General features: G+C 37.9%; 1 pseudogene; it reads right to left on the bottom strand.

Annotated features, from left to right (window-relative positions):
• Positions 1–3,593: 3,593 nt before the first annotated feature.
• LOC135713589 (uncharacterized) lies at positions 3,594–18,856 on the bottom strand (annotated as a pseudogene).
• Between the last annotated feature and the right edge of the window lie 2,423 nt (positions 18,857–21,279).

Here is a 21,279-nt window from a genome sequence, read left to right as displayed (position 1 = left end):
CACTGAAACAAATCGACATGTACCGTTTATTGGATCCATCTTATAACATAGCAATGTCAGCAGATTTATTCATTCTATGTGATGATTGATAGATTCCATTGGATTATCACTTAAAAGCTATGACTGCGATATGGAATGATTTCTATCGTAATTTCACATACTTAGTACTTGATAATACTTTGCTTCGAACGTGGTTAGCGATAGGTAATAAGTATATGAATATTGTTTGATATATTTCATGGTGAAAAACTGTTGATATGTCATGGGTGGGAACAGACATCTAGAAACTAATGGAAAATCATATAAGTTTGCTCTATGAGAAAATCCAGTAAAATATACCTGTTTTCATGATGAATATTGCTCACTAAAATGTATATCTTATAAGATAATGATGTATATTTTATTGGAGTTGCTTTTAATGATTTTTGACGTTTGTTGATATGTCGCGTGTAAACAGACATGAAGAAACTATTGGACTGTCATTTAACTTTGCAGTATAGGAAAACATGTATATCTCATTGGAATAGCTTCCTGTGATTTTTGAGGTTTAAAGATTGTAAACAGATCCATCACAATCATTTAATAGTCATATAGATATGCCTTTTAAGAAATCCAACAGCAAACGTTTGTTTTTGCATGTTTTTCTGGACTGAATATCGCTCCCAATAAAATACATCTTACATGATTGTTCTTTATAAATTATTGAAACAATTTTCAACGATGTTATCGTACACTCATTAAAATGATTAGTTGAACTAAATACTACTAACAACAATGATACTGTATTGAATAATCTTTGTTTGTTTCCGGAAAAGAATGTATTGAGATTGAAAAAAAAAATGATTCTACTGCAATATTTACTTTGCTATGATTCTAATTGTAAGCCTTCTACACGGTTAATTCAGATTCCAGCCCTAGTACTCGAACTTCATGAACCAGTTACATCAACTTATATAATTTAGTCGTTGATTTATTGCACACAGGTGCATTAAGAAAGATTTGAACAAACCACACCACCGAAACGGAACATAAATTTGTCAGTGCTATTTGTCTTCACTCTAGCAAAACGAGCATAACGTTGCACTGCATTCCATGTCGGGAGAGCTATTCTTAATTCATGCTATTTGAACGAGCTCAATCTTGAAGTCAGTCGTGGCCCAGTGAAATCGAGCGCAGACACCGAAAGCATCACACCTCAACAGTCCTTGATCGAATCCCAAATCAGCTACAATAAAAAAAGGCACAACTGTGAAAGCTCCCACTGCCTGATGTTTATTTTTCGATTTATTTTTAGAAATCGATTAAATATATGTGTCAAAAGAAGAAGTAAATTTCATGTGATTTTCACACAAACTTTACTTCGATTGATTTATGACACATATATTATATTGTGGTGAAAAGTATAGCTTATGCTTATGGGTTTCAAATCCATTTCAGTTAATTATTATAATTTGATCGATTTTCATTTATCATACGATGATCATATAAAAGTTACCAAATTATCAGCATTGTAAATGTATCAGATATTCATATAGAATTTACCTGGCACAATTTCAATCATATAATTTTCAATGGATTATCTTATAGCGCAAATTTATAAGATTTCCACATAACAGGAATATGTCATATTGGTTCAGTGTAGTTTGTTCACGCCTGTTTGTGTTATGGTAACTTTTCTGATAAATCCTGTAACCAGAATGTTACAAAGCTTCGATCTAAACGCATCAGGAAGGGTCGGAAAACTGTAATAGATTCCACATACGGAATCTATATTGTTGTGGGAGCTTAATGGGTCATTGACCTCAAATTCATCAGCATAAAGCCAGATTGGTAAAATATAGTTTTCCTCATCTTGAACATACCTTGCTTTGATTTGCTCCCACACGGTTCCATTTACAAAGTGTGTGATCTTGTCAGCTTTTTCCAAATTAGCAGTATTCTGCAAAGTCTTCTCAAGGATTTCAACTGTTTTGAAAAAAAGATTGGACTTGAAATTCTATTGGATTTAATACCAAACAAGATGTTCTGCCATTCTCATTAGTTGACACTTTTGCCTCATTTTGTTCTAAAACGAATGTCTTTGGACCTTCATATAACTTCAAATCATTTAAGTGCGCAAAAAACTTGTAATCAGTGTCAATAAAATGAAACGCGGTCTTGATTTGTGATAGGTACTTATCTAATTCATGTTTAGTTTGTGTACTAAGAGAGTCAACCTTAACAGCTTCAATTTTCTCCACCGATCGTGTACAAAATTCTTCTGTTGCTTACTGAATGTGTCTTACGTCTTGTCTTGTAAAGTTATTCCTCCGATGCATATCCAATGTTAACTGTACTGCTGATTGCTGTATGGATTTCAAATTTTTGTCTAATGCAACATCATGTTCTACAGCTTTTTCTTTCTCTAGTCTAATTAATTTTGTAGGTACATCTATTTGAAATTGTGGTTCCTGAACCATTTGTTCTGCTGAATCATGAATAAGCTTGCTGAAATCATGTTTTTTAATGTGTTTCTTAAAACTAGATAACTGAGTGAAAACTTGGATGCAGACAATGAAAGGACACTTGAAGTGATTATCCGAGGGTAGTCTGTGAACTTTCTCTACGTGATGCAAGAAATCAGCAGTTGTGTCGAATTTCGTGTTGCATGGGATGATCATTGTGGCTGATTTCGTAAGTAATCCACTAGCTTGTTAACAGCTAAGTATCTTCCTTGCAAAGGCTCTGAATTATAGATAAATTTCTCTATAAATATCCAAACCAACTTGGACAACCGAGAAACAGGCAGACCAAATACAATGTGTAGTTTCAACAACACGTCGATCCCCTTCGTGATTGTGGGAAGCTGATATTCAATTGCTTTATACACCACAAAGCAAACTCCACAGGCTGTTTCTAAAGCTTCTCCAATGACAATCAATTTCGGCACTACAGGTATCTTCTGCTTGTCATAGATTTCCAGAGTTTACTTTAGTTTGATGCGGCCTAATTCTATGTTGCTGGCCAACAGAAAGGTATCCGATTGCGCAACTGTTACGGTAGGCTTGAACCCCTTGGATGCTTTGACAGGAAAGAGAACTGTACTTAGCACGTGAAGAAGCTGTAGTAGGTGAACATCTATAAATAAATAATTAAATACATAAATAATATTACTAAACAAAAGTCATTAATGCGTGCTAAAACTTGTCAAGTGGAGTACTCATCAGAAGTGTCTTATGTCGTTTTCGTTTTTGCTACACTACACCGGTGTAGAGTAAGCAGCAATAAGCGCGAGTCATTGACAACTCAACATAATTTGTTTGTTAACAAAGGTGCAACCGATAGCTACACCCTGAATTTTGTCGGTGTACGGCGATGTAACACCGGTGTTACTACACCGTAAAAACGAAAACGACAGTAGTCGACATTTTTTTTATCGATATTTCAATATATCTGTAATCAAAACTATTGTAATCTAAATCGATTAGTTTAAAATTATCATACATACAATTTCCATTTTGACATTTTCTTACCTGTCGAAAATGTCAGGTTTCGTAATCCTTCAATGAGGCGCTTTGTCGAAGAGTTTTTGCCATGTTTGCTGGCATAACGTGCTATAGATTCGAAAAGTGTTTCCCACTTCCGGGAGTGATCTGTAGGTTTTCCCAAACTGAGCTTCCGGAAGTCGATGTCAAGCTGCAAGACAATATTATTGGGTTATTATGTGTAATACTGAGAATAATTAAATAATTGTTTACCAGTTGGAACTCAAACTTTTCTCGCAGCTGTGGGTAATCGTCAATCAACTTCTGAGCCCAACTGTATTGTTTTAAATATCGCTTCCTGGCGTGATAACTAACTTCCCACAAAGCAATAACAGTTGTCCAGGGAGCAGTGTTTACGGTGAGCCACTGTACTGCTGCTTCCACTTCTGCTGATAGCTCTTGCGACTCGATGTCTCCTTCGGCAATTGGGGCGAAGTGTTCTTTGTCTCGTTTAGCTCTTTGACGCTCAGATTGTTTAATATAGTTGATCCTGCTAAAAACTTTTCCTCCAGGATTGGATCTATCAGTTTTCGGTAGGTAGTATGTATCCTTAAATAATGAAAGATGCAAAAAAGATGCCAGATTATCCAAAATTCTAATTTCTATAATAAAATGATTTGTTTTTCCGTCATTTTTTTTACTTGTAGGGTGTACAAGTACAACCCTTAGCGTTGATTTTTGACTGTCAATAATAAACGGAAGAATTGACGAAAAATAAAATCACCATTCACTGAAAACATTATCATTTAATCGTGTCATATTCTCACTAAGTTTTACCTTTGATTCTTTGGGAAAAACGCGAATAATGACTTCACTAAGGTCGTTTATTTACTCTGCAGTGGTTTTTCGTCCCAAAGATAAATGGAATCGGGCAACCGTGTCGACGACTAGCTTTTGACCCACGTTAGAAAGCTTGTGCGTTGTCGCTTCTTTCAACACTTGTTTTCCATAATCTGTTTTTACCAAAAGAGCTCGGAGATGGTTTGGCGACAGAAAAGGAGGTGATTCGCTGTTCGCTGATGTCAAAAATTCTTCTCTTTCCTAGAAGCAGTAAAGAAGTAGATTTTTTAGATTTTCAAATATATTATAAAATAACTTACGTTGTTTTGTTCCACTTTTCTGTTCGCAGGAAAATGCTCTGCTACTCCTGGCTCTAAAACCTCGACGGTACGTACAGCTGGAGGAAGCTTTTTATTTGATATAGGCTCACTGAGAGTACTTCGAAGTGAAAATAATCCTCTTTTCTCGAGCTTTTCTGTAGATAATTTTTCTGCACTTTCCGCTACCAAATTTGACTCTTCAGTGGTAATTTCAAACTTAAATACAGCTGCGTTCGTGATTGTCGTCTGCTTTCCGGTTGCTGAACTCGAGGCTGCTGGTAGAACAAACTCACTCGAATCATCAATTTCGTTAACTGGTTTGTTTACATGGCTGAAATCTTCATCAGCGGATGGATAACTTTCCTGAATTTCCTCTTTAAACACTCGGAGATCCTGTGAAAATGAAAAAAAAACAAAATGGGGTAAAACACGAGGAAATAATAAGAAACAGGAACTTACATCGATCGGATTTCCGATTATAACTGCTTTTTCTTTCAGGAGCTGGCCACCTCTTGCGAAATCTGAAACTTCTTCCACTAGCAACCCGAATAGAAATTTACATTAGCCCAACGTTTGATTTTGATGTCTACATCAGCATCGAAATCAAATGTATGCCTGATGTCAAACATTAGAAAACATTATGATTTAGTTGTATTTAAGCAACGTAACATGGTGTATACATCAGAAATTTTGGAACAAAATTTTGCCATTCTAATGTCGGTCTGACGTCAAAAATTTCAATCTATTGACATTAGAACCAAACGTTTTAAGGATGTTTTCGGATGTACAAAACGTTAGAACTAAACGTTGTTCGGATGTTTTTATATGTAAACGTTTTCTGATGTTTTCATATGTAGATGTTTCCTGATGTTAAAACCAAACGTTTTTGGATGTTTTCAGATGTAAAAAACGTTAGAACTAAACGTTGTTCGGATGTTTTTATATGTAAATGTTTTCAGATGTTTTTTAATGTAGATGTTTCCTGATGTTAGAATCAAACGTTTTTCGGTTGTTTTCGGATGTAAAAAACGTTAGAACTAAACGTTGTTGGTATGTTTTTATATGTAAATGTATTCTGATGTTTTCTAACGTAGATGTTTCCTGATGCTAGAACCAAACGTTTTTTGGATGTTTTCGGATGTACACAACGTTAGAACTAAACGTGGTTCTGATGTTTTCAATTGTACTTCGTGTTTGTTGTTCTCTGATGTTTTCAGATGTACAAAACGTTTGAAGTAAACGTTGTTTGAATGTTTTCAAATGTATAAACATCTACATTTGAAAACATTCAAACAACGTTTCCTTTAAACGTTTTGTACATCTGAAAACATCAGAGAACATGTTTTTAGATATACAGAACACTAGAATCTTACTTTTCAAATGCTTTCAATTATATTTACAACACATTAGAATTAGAAACATGATCGTGTAAACACTACACACCATAATTGTTAGATAACATCATAAAAATGCGTACATAATAGTCAATGCTGAAGCTCCCGTTTCCCACCAGTCAGTTAACTGACCTTAGCTAACCTAATATCATTGTGGCAACTCTCTATGCGGCAGGGGAACTATGCCATTAGCACGCTAAGAGTTATTAGACCACTGACATAGGCGCCAATTTGTAGGTGACGAGGCACTTGGTGACATTACAGCGAGCTTAGCGATTGTTATAGCATTTTTGAGTAAACTACCAGACAATCATGACAATGTGATAGCTGCGCCTCCAGATCTCCCTTTAAATCGACCCGCTGTGCCAATTTGCCAATAATGCAAGACACTTTGGACGGGGTTGCTGGCTTGTTTGGTCCACTGTTACAAGTGGCAAGCCTTCCCCTTCACGGATCGCTCCAAAAATTGCTGCCTGTTCCACAGATGATCCAAAAATGCGGAAAGTTTTGGGCTGCCTTATTGACGAACTGCAAATATATAATAAACAAAATTATTGTGCACGAAAAATATGACAATAGACAATGCTCGAGAAGCACTGGGAGTTTTCGAACGACGCGTGCTTAGGACCATCTTTGGCAGGGTATATGAAGTGTATGTGTATGGAGGAGAAGAATGAACCACGAACTGGCGTAACTTTATGGCGAACCCAATATCCAGAAAGTCGCTAAAGGTGGAAGGGTACAATGGGCGGGACACGTTGTAAGAATGCCGGACAACAATCCCGCAAAAATTGTGTTTTACTCAAATCCGGCCGGTACAAGACGCAGAGAAGCACAGCGTGCTAGGTGGTTAGACCAAGTGGAGCAAGATGTAGGAAGTGTGGGACGCTCGAGAAATTAATTATATGATTTGAGTAGTAGCTATGCTGAAGATCCGAGAGATATCGTCCCTTCAGTGGTAGGAAAATCATTTTTGCAGTATGAAGAATATCAGAAAATCCACGATTTGTGACTAAATCAAGAGCAAATTTTCATTACGTCGAATGTAACAAAGGTAAACAAAGTCGAGCTATCAGTGTCAATCGATGCTCCTGCTATTACACTATATACTGTCCGAATATAGGATCACATCCCATTTTTAAATTTATTTACCAGTCAAATTGCTTTTTGACGTAATCACCTTCCGATCAAAATAGTTTTCGATGTTACTTACGTCACCCGATTTCTATGGACATGCCGTTTGCCTTAAGTAACAGCACTGAGAAACCCGTGAAAAGTGTACTTTCGTCGTTTCGCTTTCTAATTATTAAAGTGAATAAATCGAACTGTTTGTCGCTAAGATGATTTCGGTGGTCCTAAAATGATGAATGGGCTGCACGTAAGGAGACATAATTGATAATTCTCTCGAATATCCTGGTAAATGCACTTTGACTTAAGTAACAATAGGGGCCACCAAACGACGTATAAGAACTAGCTAGCGATTTGCCTTTGTATGATTAAAACCCGGCTAAATATGTTAAACATTGCTATCACTATGAGATTATATGTGTTTAATTGGAAATAGGAATTACTTTTCGGTCATCAAAACAAAACTTTATTTTTCTCGGATCGGTGCGAATGTTACTTACGACATAATGAAAATTTGCTCTTGAAATATGCTTTCACAGAAGGAAACAAATAAACCAGTGTTTACCTTATCACTATAGTAATGTACTCGTGCAATTTTTGGGCACCTAAAACTGCCCATAAAGACGATAATGAATAAAAACTGGAAATTTTCATGCATTTCCAAATGGTTTCCCACCATTCCCATACATTCGAAGTGACTGGCCCTCTGGATTTGGATGATGTTAAAAACCACAAAACATGATTAATTGGAGACAAGCAGCCAGGGACCGAGTTAGTTTGCACAACTTTGTTATACAGGTCAAATCTTGAGGGACATCGGACCAGCAAAAGTAAAGTATCTTATACGTTGGCCAAATTGTTATCCGAACTGCTTAAAAATTCGAAGAAATAGTTATTGAATAGTACAGAATTCTAAATTGATGTTATTTATGAAAAATTTACATTAGAATTGTGCTTTCTTAAATCTCAGTCTTTCCCTGATTGCGAACCACACTTTAAATTTTATATAAACTTGTGGCCCATTTTGTGTACCATCATAATGCTTGATGAAACTTATTCCGCCCGGAAACATGTTTTTTCGGAATTAATTATATGATTTGAGTAGTAGCTATACTGAAGATCCGAGAGATGTCGCCCCTTCAGTGGTAGGATAGTCATTTTTGCAGTATGGAGAATATCAGAAAATCCACGATTTGTGACTAAACATGCTTTCACAGAAGGAAACAAATAAACGAGTGTTTACCTTATCACCATAGTAATGTACTCGCGCAATTTTTGTGCATCTAAAACTGCCCATAAAGTCGATAATGAATAAAAACTGAAAATTTCCATGCATTTTCAAATGGTTTCCTACCATTCCCATACATTCGAAGTGACTGGCGTACGTTATGATGACATTTTGTATTTTTAAGTTACAAGAGGACGTTGCAAAGGATGAGTTTGACGTATAAAACCTGGGCATTTAATTTTCAGAGAGTCACAATCAGCGAATTCATTAAATCAAGAGCAAATTTTCATTACGTCGAATGTAACAAAGGTAAACAAAGTCGAGCTATCAGTGTCAATCGATTCTCCTGCTATTACACTATATACTGTCCGAATATAGGATCAAATCCCATTTTTTAATTTATTTACCAGTCAAATTGCTTTTTGACGTAATCACCTTCCGATCAAAATAGTTTTCGATGTTACTTAAGTCACCCAATTTCTATGGAGATGCCGTTTGACTTAAGTAACAGCGCTGAGAAACCCGTGAAAAGTGTATGTTCGTCGTTTCGCTTTCTCATTATTAAAGTGAATAAATCGAACTGTTTGTTGCTAATGATTTCGGTGGTCCTAAAATGATGAATGGGCTGCACGTAAGGAGACGTAATTGATAATTCTCCCAAAAATCCTGGTAAATACACTTTGACTTAAGTAACAATAGGGGCCACCAAACGACGTATAATAACTTTTGACTCAAAAACCAGTATTTTTTAGCATGAAAGCTAGCGATTTGCATTTGTATGATTAAAACCCTGCTAAATATGTTAAACATTGCTATCACTATGAGATTATATGTGTTTACTTGGAAATAGGAATAACTTTTCGGTCATCAAAACAAAACTTTATTTTTCTCGGATTGGTGCGAATGTTACTTACGACATAATGAAAATTTGCTCTTGAACTCACTTATGGCTGTACACAGCAAAAAAAAAAAATGTAATATCGATCAACGTAATTCAAGCTGATGTATGAAATAATGATGTAATAGCAAGAAGCAGATACAATAATAGCAACAATCAATACGAAACTAACGATTTTAAATTGGCTGAATACTTGACTAGCCTATTGGTCCCAAGCAAACGATTAACGTACCCCATTCTAGTCAAAATTCTAGTACTTCACAATGTTTGTTTTGATTCGCTATGAAAGTTTGACAGATAAAATGAGGGGTTAGTGGATTTTCCTAAGTTTCGAGGGGTGAATCGATTAGCTTGGGACCGAAGATAGTACCAGAGCTGAGCCAAAAAGTTGAGCACGTTTCTTCGGGACCTACTAGTTTCCCCATCGGGATCCGTATTCGGTTTCCCCATCGGGATCCTTCTACGGAATCCCAATCGGGATCCGTATTGGATTTCCCCATTGGGACCCGTATTCGGTTTCCCCATCGAGATCTGTATTCGGTTTCCCCATCAGGATTCGTATTCGGTTTCCCCATCGGGATCCGTATTCGGGTTCCCCATTGGAATTCGTATTCGGTTTCCCCATCGGGATCCGTCTACGGAATCCCCATCAAGACCCGTATTCGGTTTCCCCATCGGGATCCGTATTCGGGTTCCCCATTGGAATTCGTATTCGGTTTCCCCATCGGGATCCGTCTACGGAATCCTCATCAAGACCCGTATTCGGTTTCCCCATCGGGATCCGTATTCGGGTTCCCCATTGGAATTCGTATTCGGTTTCCCCATCGGGATCCTTATTCGGTTTCCCAATCGGGATTCGTATTCGGTTTCCCCATCGGGATCCTTATTCGGGTTCCCCATCGGGATTCGTATTCGGTTTCCCCATCGGGATCCGTATTCGGTTCCCCCGTCGGGATCCGTATTCGGTTTCCCCATCGGGATCCGTCTATGAAATCCCCATCAAGACCCGTATTCGGTTTCCCCATCGGGATCCGTATTCGGGTTCCCCATTGGAATTCGTATTCGGTTTCCCCATCGGGATCCTTCTACGGAATCCTCATCAAGACCCGTATTCGGTTTCCCCATCGGGATCCGTATTCGGGTTCCCCATTGGAATTCGTATTCGGTTTCCCCATCGGGATCCTTATTCGGTTTCCCAATCGGGATTCGTATTCGGTTTCCCCATCGGGATCCTTATTCGGGTTCCCCATTGGAATTCGTATTCGGTTTCCCCATCGGGATCCGTCTACGGAATCCTCATCAAGACCCGTATTCGGTTTCCCCATCGGGATCCGTATTCGGGTTCCCCATTGGAATTCGTATTCGGTTTCCCCATCAAGACCCGTATTCGGTTTCCCCATCGGGATTCGTATTCGGTTTCCCCATCGGGATCCTTATTCGGTTTCCCAATCGGGATCCGTATTCGGTTTCCCCATCAAGACCCGTATTCGGTTTCCCCATCGGGATTCGTATTCGGTTTCCCCATTGGGATCCGTATTCGGTTTCCCCATCGGGATCCGTATTCGGTTTTCCCATCGAGATCCTTTTACGGAAACCTCAAAAATCTTCCAGAAAATTAGGATTGACGAAAATCCACAGAATCCAATCTTTACTTTTCTTATTTTCGGAAAATTTTTCCTGGAAAAACCTGGAAAACCTGTACTTTTTGCGATTTATGAGTGAACTAAACTCAAATTTGGGTGTTCTCATTTGCCGTGTAGTGCTGACTCGGACAAAACAAACTTAAGGAATGCAAACAGTTTCTGTCCGCTTTTTTTTAGCAAAAATGGACGATCTCCGGAAAAGGTTAGATTCCGAAACATTGGAGAGGCTTACGGATAAGTCTATTCAGTTTTATCCAATATGGTATTGTAATATCTCGTGTAATATTTTTTTTTCGCTACAACCAACAATCAATACGAAACTAACGATTTTAAATTGGTTCACTACTTGACTAGCCTATTGGTCCCAAGCAAATCGACTAACGTACCCGATTCTAGTATAAATTCCAGTACTACACAATGTTTGTTTTGGTTCGCTATGAAAGTTTGATTGATATAATGAGGGGTTAGTGGATTTTCCTATGTTTCGAGGGGTGAATCGATTAGCTTGGGACCGGAGATAGTACCAGAGCTGAGCCAAAAAGTTGAGCTCGTTTCTTCGGTACCTTCTGGTCTTAGAGTTACCTCTATGCTACAACTGCATTTATTTTCAATGTAAATATTTGAAAGTTTTTTATATCAACGAGGACAAATAACCCAGCACCAGCATCCTCCATTTGAAGCAATGGGTATTTTTTTTACCCATTTTACGAAAAACACAATTTAAGAAGATGGGTAAAAAACACCCATTTATTGACAGATCCCCCTTTTACCCATTAATGAGTAAACCATAGTTTACCCATTAAATGAAGAGGGGCACTTTTAGCGGAAATGGGTGTTTTTATACCCATTAATGGGTTTTTGCGAAACACCGTGAAGGGCCTCAGGGACTCTAGTTTTCTTTTTGCGATTCAGCTAATAAACGCCAAATAACGCGAATTATTGACAGGTCAACATCAGTTGTTTGTAATGGAACGTCCATCTGACACCTACACCCTGAATAATTTTGGTATACGCTAATGCAGCAGCGATGTATAGAGCTTTACTTCAAAAATGAGAACGACAATGACCTTTCTGTCGTTCATAACACGCACACTTGCGCAATCCCATTTTCAAGTGCGAAGTTTGTTATCCTCACTTTCGCTTCAGCCAGATATGCTGGTTTGTTATTGTTATCCTCACATTCGGACCATCAATACTCGAGCGCATAGAATGTACCGAGGAATGCATATGCATGCAGGCTGCGCCGGCCCATGCAGGGTGGCCAGGTGGTTTTCTTCGTTTGCCTTGGAATTAATTTTATCGTTTCAAATGAAAACCTCGTTGAAAACGTTCTGTATACGTTAAACATAACGTCGGACATAGTGTGCTGTATTCGTACACTGATGCGGTATACAGCACACTATAGAGATTGCTGACGTTTATCGTACGCACACTACGTCACGTATACGTATACGCAAAATGTTTTCATCGGGAAAAAAAACTTCATAGCAGAAAATTTTCCCGATGAAAACAAATCACTGACACAATCATACTTTAGCAATCTCTATGGCCGACGTTATGTTTAACGTATAGAACAAGAGTAAAATCGGGTTTCAATTGAAACGATAATAATCAATTAAAACACTAATTAACTCTTGCACTGTAACGTCACCAGGGCATTTGTTTTACATACAAATAAACATTGACCACAGGGCATGCCACACTTTCCTTCAGTGATTTGAGGCTATGTCAGTCGTGTAAGAGTTAATGATGGTAAGCTCTACCTTGTAATCGCAATGTGCTATTTTATATGATTGCGCCGAGAATTGCGCATTGGGCACATTTATGAGATTATGAATGCGGAAACACTAATAAAAGTGCGGTTTTACGTTAAATTGTTGTTGTGGCTTCATCGCACTTATTCCTTGGTGAATGAATAATAAGTGCGCAGAAGGCGTCAAGACGATACAACGTCTAAGTGCACTTTTATTAGCGTCTCCACTCTTCTAAAGAGTTCAATTTTATTTGCAATTAATAATGTCACAAAACTATGCATAGGAGGCATCACTGCACTGCAAGCCTCTTTTTATTGTTGTGTCATAGGATGTAGGGTTACGGTATGTAATGTGGGTCTAGTCCTTTCATTCGGCCTATCACGCAAATAAATAATTAATTAAGGAATATTACACAAAAAATAAGGAAAATATTGATCACTGATGGTTGATAAATGTGTACCACACACAAATCAATTTATATCACAACATTTCAATACATTTTCAGCTCTCGTAAGTAATAAAACTGGTTGAGAATATCACAATGTTCGGAGTTTTTAGCCGCCATGACTTATAAGGTTAAGATGGGAAGGTTGACTGACGATCATCAAATGGCCTGATTATGGCATTTATTGATTGGAATTACCTGATAATACACACTAGACGTAAAACTTACAGTTGCTGTTTGAATATTTTATGTTTATTTTAATTGTTTAACAACGTTTTCACAAGTAAAACATGGACCCAACTTTAGGGACACATTTCTTTTCTATGTTCCTAACTATGGCCCATGAAATTCATTTGACAGCATATAGCAATAAGAGTAACGTCAACAATGTTGTTTTGCATTTGGATGATAAGGAACGAACAGGAAGGGAGATTTTTTCTGCCAAACCTGTATAATGAACATCACAATGTTCTGATTTAGATATTCTGCGGTCAAAAGACGATAAGCGAAATTTTTAATTTTTAATTTTTAAATTGAGTGATTTAATGTAGTTTTCGTAAAATTTTCTCTAAGAAATGTTTTGAGGAATGAAGAGCATTAAGTTAACAGTGATAGTGATAAAAAAAAATACATCAGAAAACGTTACCAAGAGCGTTTTTTTTGAGGATCAAACAAGATAGGACGAAGTTGCATCCATAAATAGACCCAATTTGGGGACAATAGACCCATATTACATACATTTCCCTCGTGAGTTATTGTCTTAAAAAAAGTAAGTTTTTCAACTTTTCGTGGTTTCTGATAGCAAACGACATGATAAGCATATCTAAGCATACCATTTAGCAGTAGAATATCGTTTGCAGGTAAATTCATTGATGAGTTATGATTAAAAACGTAATCGATGGCTGCATATTAGACCGAGGTTAGGGACGTATACCCTATTCTAATGTTTTATGCGTGCAACAATTTACATCGTGATGAACTTTGATTCTAATGTAACGTTAGGTTCTGTTGTCATTGGATGTATTCTGATGTTTTATGCGTGCAACAAATTACATCGTTATGAAGTTTGATTCTAATGTAACGTTAGGTTCTGTTGTCATTGGATGTATTCTGATGTTTTATCCATGCAACAAATTACATCGTGATGAAGTTTGATTCTAATGTAACGTTTGGTTCTGTTGTCATTGGATGTATTCTGATGTTTTATGCGTGCAACAAATTACATCGTGATGAAGTTTGATTCTAATGTAACGTTAGGTTCTGTTGTCATTGGATGTATTCTGATGTCAAATTTTACATCGTCAAGACGTTTGATTCTGATGTAACGTTTGAGGCTAATGTATTTTTATGTACTTGGACGTCACACTGAAGTCTGAATACATTAAGGGTACAGCAATACACGTTAAAATTTAATGTATTGAAGATGTCTGCTGATGTTTTCTACATTACAATTTCTATTCGGGAAACAGTTTTGAAGGTGCTTGAAATGAAATCAATTAAAAAAGCATAAATCATTTAAAATAGGATGCAAATACTTACATTTCTCTGCCGCCAATCCAGCACCCAGCTCCAAATTTGGTTGATTTCAAATGGAAGCGAGTAATTCGAAAACAGCGAACAAAAAGAAGCTTCATCCAACGTTAGCAAGTCTATTAAGCGTAGTTTTGCCTGCTGAAATAGTCCAATGCACACACCCGGTACATTCGAAATTAAATCTGCGATTAATCTCTGTTCGTTGAACACAAGGCTTCCATGATTCGCCATTTTGACAAACTGACTTCAAATCCAAAAATGATAACTTCATCGACGCTTCTGAAAATCATAAGTTACGCTTATGAAATGCATAAGCGTCTTATGAAATCAAAATCATCCGGGTTCATAAGTTATGCGTTATGAAATTCTTAAGTACTTTTGCCTCAGTGTACATACATACAAGCAAAGATATCAAATTTAGAAGATATCCCACTAATCCCACTCATACAAGGCATATAATTACCACCCGTATGTGATCGCAGTGGCATCTGTTGAGTGCACATTGAAACTGTTGGGAGTTCCCCGCCAACTCCACCACCTGGGCTCAATAACTGACAGGTGTCAGCATGACAGATGTTAATGCGGACGTTGATGATCAGCCGAGGAAAGAAGACGATATCAATGAGGTACAGAAAGAGGTGAAGCAGATCATGAAATATGGTTGTATTAGTAATCCAAAAAATCAACGCAAACGCAATTAGTGACGTCACTAATTGCATGTATCGTACAGGGGTTTTACTCACACAACTTAACCGACTGCTTCACCTCGGTAATCCAGCTCATTGAGACGATATCATCCTCGAAGTCATCATCATTATATTGCGATAGCAATATTCTTACTTGTTTGTGATTGTTCCGATTTTCAATCATTACCACTTTATACGCAACAGGAATACTTGAGAAAACCATCACACATCCAAGCGCGCATCATGATGTGCTTGTAATATGTTTTACTTTAGAGCGAAAGAGTTTCCAATATACCACCGGTATCAGTAAGATGCAAATCTCTAATAGTAATTGATGTTTTGCGGAGCTGGTGCTCAAAAGAATCTTAATAAGCATAGAAGTAAACATGGGAAAAGCATTCACTCTCTCTAAAGAATTATTCCAACACCCCAGCCACTGGAGATGCAACGTATCGGAATCATTGCTGAACGTAATAAAATATGCCGTCTTCTTTGGCCAACGCAGCATGCATTCTATTCAAAAATTACATTGGAATAATCATTACTTTCCTATTTTATAACGTAGGAAGTATTTGTCAACGTCGGTGAAAGCAAACGCAAACGGAAGAAGCCAAAGCTGAATGATGAGTGATGACACCGCTTCGTGTTTTGATTTGCGCTGTACCGTCCGCTCAGTTGTGTGGGTTCGTACATGTATAGATGTTGGTGTGCGTGTTTTATTCCAACGCTGCAGTTCAACGTTGTCTCGTCACAAACCGTTTGGCGCTGTTATCTGTCTCTATAAATTCCATAGAGCGAAGGGGGTTTGGTTGTAACAAAAAATAAAGGGTTGTGTCCTAGACACGACCGCAGTATGACGTAGAACATATCTATCTATCTCTATCTATGATGCATGATATATGCATTTAGGTTAACATTCGAAGTCCCTCCTTATTTAAATATTCTGCACAAAACATACTTTCTAAGCCCCGCAACTGACAGGATTTCCAGCCATTTTATTATCAATGAGGGCAGGGCAGAACGTTTTTTTGGGCAGAATATGGAAAAATTGATGGACTTTGGATGTTAATATAATTTCATGTATAGAGGTACCAGATATGGTTTACAGTCAGTTGTGTGTAATTCACCAACATAAACTCATCGAATATGTCTTTCAAGCAATTTTTTTCCTCAAATTTGAAAGTTTTCGTGCGGGAAGAAATTAAGGGAAAAACTTCTGTTTAAACTATAATTGTGGTTTGTTTAAAATTTATTTCCCGGAAAAAAGTGATCGTCAAAGTCCATGTCTTTTTCGGGTTATTGTTGAGAGGGGGGGGGGAGTGGCAGAGGTTATTATGAAAGGGGAGGGGTTTACATGCATTGCTTTTCCTCATTCCTCATTGTGTCGCATTCTTCATTGTGGTCACGCCATGATCCACCTTTAGCCACTGACTTGGTCCTGCTTGCTGGAGGACTAGTGCCACGCCGTCCGAAGTGACAATGAGGAAAAGCACGACAGCAGCGCTGTTTTATAAATTTTCAGGTTCAAGCAGAATAATGTGCACCCAAGTGGTCTTCGTTTATGATGACTGGGTTTGGGAAAAAGGCTTATTTCATGAAAACAGTGATAAAATTATCATTTGTACATTTTCAAAAGTTTAGTTACAGAAAAAATGGAAAAAATATTTATTTTAGCAGGTTTGTAATGTAATATCCTATCGATTGGCGTTTTTGGATTTAAATTTCATCTATAAATGACAAAGTTACAAGCGTTCAAAACCTAACACTCCTTCACCACACATATTTTTTGATTTGCACCCCAGTATAGTCGACAAAGACGTAGTTCTACGTCAAAAGTTATGTTCCGACCTCTCCCCCCGGAGGCTTTTCGAATTCCTGGAAGAACGGATGCAGGGTAAGCAGCGAGGGGGAAGACGGCTTTTATTTGAGTACCTCTTTTACTCAGAGTTGCTCCGAGCTACCATAGAGGTAACTCTAAGACCACTGGGTCCCGAAGAAAATCATTATTATTTTTGGCTCACTCAGAACAACGGTCCCAAGCAGTCCTAAGCTATTTCACTCACCCCTGCATGTTCTGCATGAATCCACACACCCCTGATGTTATCTGTCAAACTTTCATAGCGAATCAAAACAAACATAGTGTAGTAATAGAATTTCAACTAGAATAGGGTACGTTAGCTTGGGACCAATAGGCTACTAAAGTGGTGAGCCAATTTAAAATCGTTAGTTTCGTATTGATTGTTGGAGCTACTCTGGTTTGCTCTGGGATCTGATCTAATTGGTGACGAAAACAGAATTAGTAGGGCATATAGTTTTGGAATCTGACCATGCAAATGTCAGTTCGATAACGAAACGAAAACAATGAATGAAGAAAATTATTGGATGCAATATTTCAATAAGGAAATGATCTCGTTTCTACCAGTTCATTAAAGTTTTGGCTTTTTTGTCAAATCACTCTGATGATGGCCTTCTGCAGGGCACTTTTCTCTCTGCAATGGTTATGAAATTGACCAGGATCTTGCTACCGTAGTACGGGGCATCCAGATGCTTAGAGCAAGCGAATGGATATTCCCTTCCGGCTACCAGCTCCGGTGGGGACATGTACTTGAGGATGAATCCTGTGAGGGTCTCGATTGTTAGAACAGGAAAATACAAACGTACACAGCAAAAAAATAATTTTGATATCACGTCAAGGTGGAAGCACTACAATCATGTCGAAAATATTGTGTAATATTACTTGCTAAAAAGGACAAAATTAACATTAATACAATGCATGAACTGACATTACGCTGCTTTTACTGCATTTGTTTATTTATGTGGTCATAAAAATTACATGAAATTTTCGACATGATTGTAGTGTTTTGCTAGCAGGTTTTACAGAATCTGTTCACGACGCAAAACATTGTAAACTCGGCATAATTTTCATGCAAATCTGTAGCAGAACTTTACATTTCCCTGTTGGGTGCTGTACGGATTACTTTTAATTCTTTTAAAGGTATATGTAAATTGAGGCAATTTTACCAATAATTCAGCAAAAATGAACTTTAAAAATAAACAAATATAATAATTACCGAAATCCTGATTTTTGTGTTAGTACCATGAAAGCATCATCTTATAAAAGGAACGATCAGGTGAACATGATTAAGAAGAATACAAGCAAAGTCTGCGAAGGTGCGAAAATCGGACATAATGGAGTAATAAATTTCGTAATTATGGCGCATAAATAATAACGTGATTTCTCGAAGTAGAATTCGGCGGATCGTGCTTTCATAGAAAGGAACGAAGCATCAAGCTAAGGTAAAAACGAAGAGCAAAACAAAGTTATGTGTATATGTATAGTATACATACAGGTAACCCGCAGCGGGAAATGTAAACAAACCGCTGTCAGCGGGTGAAGATTGATCCAAACAATAACAATAATCAAAAGAGCAACACCGCCTTGTTACCAACAATACGAGCGGGTCTCACTTTCCTCTGCGCGATCGGTGTAGTGATCGGTGCCTTTCTTTGGTGAGATCTGCATGATTGATTGGCCTGATTGACCCTTTACCTATGGAGGCCACCTTAGCACGAGCCATGCGTGGATCTTATGAAAAGTGTTAAAACATTCTATTCAAATCCCCCCCCCAAAATTGAGCCTTGTAACCTTTCGAGCGGGAACTATGGAGCAATATACAATCGACAGATTGATTGAAATTTATGATTCGTAATTAGTCAAAAATTGAGCCGGGATGACTCACCGAATTTCGTCGTCTTTGAAAGGTCGGTCGTTCGTGATTTCGGTGATTGCCTTGAACTAGAATGTGCAAGGGGCGGCTATGTGAGTTGTGGTTTATGTTGGTCGTGACAAAAATAACCTAAATAGTCAATGGGAACGCTAATAAGCTGACGGATCATTGATGCGGTTAATTCTATGAACATAGATATGCCGATTTAAATAGACTCCCACCACAATCGCAATCATTGCTGCGTTCAGTATATACCTAATTAATGGAATTGTATGGAAAACACCTTTAAATGAAAATGTTACAGTAACGCATTGTAGAAGTAATCATTTTAACATTACCGCATGGCACTAATTTCGATGTTTCATTTTCGGTTAGGTAATTGTCTTTTCAAATATTGAAATCTGCTCTTCCCTACACAATGTTCAGAGAACAATTCGAATCACAATTGAGCCATTTTACAACCGGTCTCTAACTTTGTATCTTCATTCCCATCGATTCCCAAATCGGTATCAGTTCAAAGCGTGCAAAGTCAACCAACGAGAAGAAAGTCCCAACCGGTGCCAGAGAATATGTAAATGATAAATATCCCTCTCGGAAACAAATCTCTCTGCTCTGCTCCGTTTGCTTGTGCAGGTTTGGTTCGATTGATCAGTTTTTGCAATCCACCGATCGGCCGGATTCAGCTTAATAAATACATTAGCCGAATTGACTTACGAATGAAACACTGCTGCAGGTACGGTGCCGGTATCGATCGGTTCACAATTTATAGCTCATTAATCACAATTTGAGCTCACAGCGCGGCGCGGTATCGACTTTGGTATCGAACTCATATATGTTTAACATGATTATTGTTTCTTGTAAAGAATATTCGCCTTCGTTCCTGCGGGATATCGGCAAGTTGTTTGCGCTTATTGAAGCATTTATATTAAATCAAATCAAATAGTATTGATTGCTTTGGTACCTTTCCGCACCTTTGCGATTGCTGGCTGAATTCTGCGGGTAACCTCTTTTTCATGCTGGTTGAGATCTTGAAGCAAAGACTGGTTTAAAATATATCACTTTGACCCATTGGGCATTTACTTATTCAACTCCTGAGGTACTTGAACCAGTCTGCTGCAGATAGCCCTTCTGTGAGAAAAGGCGTAAGGGATGTAAATTGATTTTTATGTGATGTTTCTGACCGTTGGCTGTGTGGTTGCGGTTCCTTTCAGCGAGCGGCTCGAGCCATTGAACGTCGCCTCCTACGGCTCATAAACACTCACACACGTACCTACCTACCCACCTCGGGCGCGGCGACATCGAAGTGGGGTAAATAATGTGAGAATTGACGTCGTTAGTGGCGTAATTGATTGAAGGGTATATTGCTGAAGTGCGCATAAGATGCACTTTGACCCTTCGGTAGAATAAAGCATACTTTATTTCGATTGGTCGATTCTGTAAGAAACGATTTTCCCACTTGCAATCGAATATTTGAACCATGAGTTGCAGAAATCATGGAAATTTGCATTCTCAAAAGAGCCATCCGAGGTATTGAATGCCAAAAGGGGACAGCAAAGGCGCCGCCAAAGGTAAATAAACATGTAAACGAAGGATTTTTCAGCAAACAAGCTGTTTTGTTTTATTCGTGTTCATCTTTTGGAGGATATATATTGTTTTACCGAACACAAACAATCTGCCAATGGAAACAGCAAGAAAGGACAAGTGAAATATGAATTTCTTATTGAATTTGAAACAAAGTCCTCTGCTTAGCGTCTTGTGATCTTCTGTGCTTTCCAATGTATGCAAATGATCACAAATATAGACATCTTTCGGAGAACTTTTTCGTGCATTGTTTACGACGAATGTGCGAATGACTTGTGAACAAAGTTTAGAACATTCTTATTTACAATTTGTTTTCTCGATTGAGCCGTTAACTGTTAAGAATTTTGATATTTAGGGAAATTCATTTCGTTGTGGTTGAATTTCTGAACAGTACACACTTAGGCTCTGAACCATTTGGTGGATTATTTTAACTTTTGGTTAAAATTTGACAGATGGAAAGTTATCGATGAACCCTGCTATCCGAGCATGGTTATTTCTGACAGACAAGAAGTTAAATTTTGACAACGGTGGGTTGAAAACCGGTCGATCGACAGCACGGGGATTTTCGAACAGAAGAAATAACTTTCGAAATGTCACTTTTAACCACGAGTTAAATTTAACTCGGCAAATGGTTCAC

Source organism: Ochlerotatus camptorhynchus, unplaced genomic scaffold (assembly GCF_037179485.1).
Source record: "Ochlerotatus camptorhynchus isolate MF236.1 unplaced genomic scaffold, CSIRO-AGI_Acam_v1.1 ptg000569l, whole genome shotgun sequence".
NCBI lineage: Eukaryota > Metazoa > Arthropoda > Insecta > Diptera > Culicidae > Ochlerotatus > Ochlerotatus camptorhynchus.
The sequence above is the reverse complement of the archived record's forward strand: the minus strand, read 5'-3'. Positions and strand labels throughout refer to the sequence as shown.